At 34.2% G+C, this 6075-nt stretch overlaps 1 long non-coding RNA gene across 1 annotated transcript; it reads right to left on the bottom strand.

Annotated features, from left to right (window-relative positions):
* Positions 1-280: 280 nt before the first annotated feature.
* LOC109120751 (uncharacterized) lies at positions 281-5873 on the bottom strand. The gene is made up of 3 exons (XR_002028164.2): positions 5620-5873; positions 2431-2633; positions 281-1135 (listed from the first exon to the last, which is right to left on the bottom strand). It is a non-coding gene; the product is annotated as an uncharacterized lncRNA (long non-coding RNA).
* Between the last annotated feature and the right edge of the window lie 202 nt (positions 5874-6075).

The following is a 6075-nucleotide window of genomic DNA, read 5'->3' as shown; positions in this document are numbered from 1 at the left end:
ATGAGAAAACCTCTTACAATCACATTTTAATATGGATATGAGAAAATCCTTTTAGCAACACAACAACATTGTCATTGATGCTTCACTATCCAAGCATCCTTAAATATTTACATATATCCCATAAGAACATGCTTAATTTCATAAACTCCTGATTCATAATCCAAATCCACATCATATCATGATAATTTGGAAAGCATGGGAGTTACATGGGTTCATGGAAAATCATCATAAAACTATGAAATTTCATCAATTAATGCATAAGAGATTATAATTCCATCTGTTAAATCAATACTCGGGAGAACCCATGATATAGAAGAAAAACCCTAACTATATTAGGGAATTCTAAATTTTAAAATAGGAGAATTTGGGAAATCTATGAATGGAAGCAATCCATGGATTAAAACTATCATACATCAATTCCAAAAGTTTTTTGACAATGGTGGAATTGGAGACTTGCCTAGAAACCCTAGGCTGAACCCTTCTCTTTATGTTTCTAGAGAAAAAAATGTTTTGGAGAGGAAGAACTTGATCTTCTTGGTAAATTTTAGAGAAGGAATTGAATCGGTAAATTTTTAGGTTAAAATCAGTTGCATAGGGGTTCTAGGTAAGGGAAAAATTACATTGTATTAAGATAAAATAATTACGAAAAAACCCCAGCTGCCGTTAGCTTACAGCTAAGATAAACCTCAAGATGGAGACCTACGCGATTCGTCAAGGACATAACGGGCCATAGTGGCAGTCGTGGTCCATGATCATTGTCTTGACCATGGTCCATGTCCATACTGTTAGCTTACGAGCTTTGATGGCTCTCACAAGCCGCCTAGTGTCTTGTATGGAGAGTCAGACGTGAAGTGGCTATTGCCTCCCCATCAAAGGCACTACCACAAGCATTGGTTTCCACCACGAGCTTTCTAGGTTCTCATGGGAGGGGAGCCCTCCAGGACAAATAGTGGAAGGAAACACACCAGAACCATCACGTGTCGCGGTGCACTTCACATCCCGTTTCGGGCTCCATAAAGGGTGCCATGGCTCACTCATGAGTCGGTGACCTTCCACTTGGCTTCTTTTCTAGACTAATAATCTTTGAGGTGTCACATTGACTTCGCCTTGGAAACATTCGTCCTCAAATGGGATTCTAGACATCAAATAGAGACATGAGTTAATCAACCATCAAGCATGAAATCACATAAATACACATATTCGAGCAGGAAATCATATTCAACATATAATCTCGTGAAGTCTATATGAAACTCCTACTTAAATACATCTACATGTAGAAATTAATCAAATCTACTCATTTTCTTAAAACATAATATTTTTCATAATCATGCATAAATGAGGAAATCATGGGAATATCTAAGACAGAGACACTGAAAGAGTTCACGATGAGGAACTTATTATCTCATGCTAGAGTAGTGGCAGAAGGAAAGAGATTAGGATATCAGTACATGATGTCGGTCTCGGCCTCCCAAATAGCACTCTAAACTAACTGATTCCTCCACAACACTTTCACAGAATATATTTCTTTATTTCTCACTTTCTTGACTTATCAGCCTAAAATCTTAACCAGAATTTCTTCGTATGAAAGATTCTCATAAACTCTCGAACCTTTTAAGGGAACTATAGTTATCGGATCACCAACACATTTATTCAACAAAGACACATGTAAAACTTGACGCACCGATGCCAATTCATTAGGCAACTCAAGCTCATAAGTGACCTTACCAATATACCTTAAATCTAATATGGGCCCACATGACGGGGACTGAGATTGCTTTTCTTACCGAATCTCATGATGCTCTTCATGGGTAAGATTTTCAAATAAAATGAATTGATAACTTCAAACTCAAAATATTTTCTTTAACATTGACATACAACTTTTATTGACTTTATGTTGTTTTCAACCTTTCTCTAAGAAGTCAAACATTCTCCGTAGCCTCATGTACCAACTCGGGACCTATTAGGGAAACTTCACTCACCTTAAACCAACATATAATAAATCTACACCTCCTTCCATACAATGCCTCAAATGGATCCATACCAGTACTTGAGTGTTAACTATTGTCATATGCAAACTCAATCAAAGGCAAGTTATCATCCCAATTAATTTTGAAGTCAATCACACAAGCTTTCAACATCTCATCCAAAGTTAGTATAGTATGCTCTGATTGCCCATAAGTTTGTGGATAAAAGTTGTAGTAACCTTGACACGAGTACCAAGATCCCTCCAAAACTGAGAAGTGAATTGGTACTTCTAAAGGCACTCTATACAACATTACCATTTCCCTCAAATATGACTTAGAACAGTTTTCTACCGAATAACAAATCTAAACGGAAACAAAATGAGCTAAATCATTATTCAATCATTTACAACCCAAATCGATTCATGTTGTCACCGAGTGCGAGGCAAACCAACAATAATGTTCATACCTAAATCTTCTCACTTCCAAGTAGGAATGCAAACATCTTGAGATAAACCTCCCGGTTTCTGATGTTCACCTTTCACTTGTTGGCAATCAGGACACTAACCACCAATCCTGCAATATCTCGAATATTATGAGGACTCACAAATCTTCTTCTTATTGATCTACTATGGTCCTAGACACGAATGTGGAAGGTAATATCGTTGGACCCTACACTTATAGAAAATGTAGAAATATAGGTTAGCAAAAAATGTACCAAGTATGATAGTCATAAATAAAAATCCGTAAAGCATGATCTAAAGGGGACATTTTAGTTGAAACCATGATATACGTAAACTTAGAAACATATCTTTGAAATAGTTTGAGATGTAACCCATAAGACAACTTATGTACCATTCAGCATAGCATAACAGATACCAACGTAATCACAAACACAGTCTACAACATACTGCATGTACCAATAATCATAAGACAATTCACATACATAATTACAAATATCCCGATCCTCTTATAATAATCAGACCATCACATAAGTAACTCTAGGTTATACTTGAGCAATGCAGAGATAGGATCCCAGAATACTATCTACACTAAGTACCACTTTTAGGACACCATACTCATACTTATCATGCTTTAATATCATCCATAGTCAATCATAGATAAGGAAACACTCACGTTCATAGCTTATAACACAGAAAGCCATAATTAGCAACAATCTATATCTTACATGCATAAACTCATAGTATGACTCTCTCTCTCTCTCTCTCTATATATATATATATATATATAGCATAAGGAAACCACACCATTACCCCTTTCAAAGCCTACTTATGCAATGCATGTGAAGTCACAAACCCTCATTCACCCTAAGTAGAACTCCTTAAGAATTCATAAGTATAGTTCATAATTCATATTAAACATGCATCAACTCATGAACATCATGTCATAAGACAAATATACCATGACCACTCTCAAAGCCTACTTATGCAATGCATGAATGAAATCTCATACTCCGATTCATGCTAAGTAGAACCTCTTAAGGGACCATAATACATAACTCATGTTCTTGTCATAATTCATTTTCTTATCATATAGGGAAATAGCCTTAACCGACATAGACCATGTGAGCTACATAGAATCTGATATCTTACGCACATACCTAAAAGAGGTGTCCTACTTTCCTGAGGTAGAACTAACATATTTGGATTTTAGGTTGATACACTAGCTAAAGACATATGTGGACACATAGTCATGGGATAAGCAAATTGCTACTAGAAACCCAAAATTACTAACGTAAAAGGTTTCCATCTTATGAGATAGATTACTTTAGGAAGCCGGATTCTCTAACATAAAAGCTTTTATCTCATTTTCATATTCACTCGGTGCTAAGCATAATTTCCTTTAAATTCACATTAAGTCTTTACTTAACTTCATGTTTATGAAAGAACGCATTAGGCACTCAAACCAACATGACATCGTAATATCTCATTCATTAGATGAGAATATCCTTTAAATCTTAGAATCATATATATGTCAGTAAATCTATCACATCATATTCATAGTATGTTCATTATAATAGCCATTCATTCAACACAACAAGATCATTAAGTCATACATAATTCATGCATCATAATGTGTAAGGGTTTAGGAGAAAATGACATTTCCAATCAATACCACAATTACACCATAGTCATAGGATCTTCAATTTCTTAGTGAATCATAACCTCATACAGATTTCTACATTTTTTACTCTAAAGATTCCATAAAGGCTCAATTGGATAGTTGTCTATTATTGATTTCATGTTTTTGAACAAAACTTAGTTAACACATTTCTGAATTTCACTTTCTTGGATAACAAGTAGTCGGCTAGTGATTTTTACTTTAAACATTCAATGTTTCACGTCTCAAGGGCTATCAATCAAACTCAACCCAAACATCTAGAAGTACTATATTATATAAGATCAATATCATGATCCAATAATCAATCAACACCTTATCACATCATAGTCATGCTCATGCGTGGGGTGTGTGTGTTATTGTCCTTTGACACAACAACAATATTATCATCATACACACTTCACTCTCAAGTGTTCATAAAAAATGCACAAAATATCATAATCATGCACACCCTTCATATCTTGCATTCAAAGATCATAATAATTTATCACATCAGCATTCACTACATGAGACATAGATATAATCATAACTCAAGTAAATCATTTGTTTCATGCATAAACTCATATGCTCATATTATGGATCATGCGGGTAAAGTCCTTCCACAATAATACATAGTCCTTCCACAATAATACCATATACAATTCAACTTAACTTCCTTCTTAAAGCCTCATCACGCATAAATCATTCATTTTAGCTTTTACTCTTTAAGACTTAGAAGTTATATTCATACGAAAAGCATTACTCTCAAGCAATACCTCACATGGTCATCATGTAAACCTAGCTCTCAAGGTAAACTAACCCCATGCTTTATTCTTAACCTAGTATAGTCATATATTATCAAATAAGCTTAATATCAATACTACTCAACCATGACCCCTCATATAAGCCCTAAACTAATTCATCCATGTCTACAAGGTTTACTTATAAGAAATTCATATTTAGGTCATCTAATCTAAGGCAATTCAAGAAGAAGTTCATCAATCTTAAAAGATCACATCTAACTACTCAATTGTCCTCTTCTGTGAAATATCACTAGACTATATCAAATTAACCCTAGAATCTTAGACTACACTATCATCATAGAATCTTCATTCTCAACATAAATCTTGAATCACATACATAATTTTCAAGTTCACGTACAAATTCTTAGAATATAGCCATCAAGAATCATGAATAACATTCAACCCAACATCTATAATTTATACATTAGATATGAGCAATAATTCAATTAATTCATACAATGCCCATTTACGTGCTTCTAAGATCAATTAATTCAATTAAGATCACAATTTTTGCAATTGAGAGGACCCATGGGTTCGTGGGGGAATTTCACAAAAATTCGACCATAAAGCATGAATACAATCATAAACCACCATAATCCAACCATTGAAATCACTTTTATATTGAACCCATGAATTTCGACTAAAACCCTTGAAATTGGGGAAAATTGGAAGCTTCGAAATGAAGTTTTGAAGAGGCTCTTTGCGTGGAATCTACCTAAATATGAAAACTACCATACCTTGATGATGATTCCTTGAATAACTATATGAAAACCCTTGATTTATTGCAGCCAAAGCTTACATTTTTGCTCTTCTTCTTGTTGGATTTACAGAGATAGAAATATTGCGAGGAAGATGAACTTTTAATTTTAATTTGGATCTTTGTGAGAGTGTTTTCAATTGGGTGTTAAATGACATAAAATATATTATATTATTTATTTAAAATTAATTCAAAATATACCCATTAAAAAGTAGCACTTCAAATAATATTTACAAAAATACCCCTTGCCCACATGGACTTGCCAAAAAAAACTAAGACGAAGTCCAAGGGAGCTTTTAAGGGAAGTTATGTCTTTCGCCTTCTTTGAACCCTCTCTTGAACTTATACTTAGTCAACTTTTTGGATTATTTGCCTTCCTTGAACCCTCACTTGAACATATACCTACTCAAATTTTTCAGTCATTTATTTTCCTTGA

This window comes from Solanum lycopersicum, chromosome 7 (assembly GCF_036512215.1).
Source record: "Solanum lycopersicum chromosome 7, SLM_r2.1".
Classification (NCBI taxonomy): domain Eukaryota; kingdom Viridiplantae; phylum Streptophyta; class Magnoliopsida; order Solanales; family Solanaceae; genus Solanum; species Solanum lycopersicum.
The sequence above is the reverse complement of the archived record's forward strand: the minus strand, read 5'-3'. Positions and strand labels throughout refer to the sequence as shown.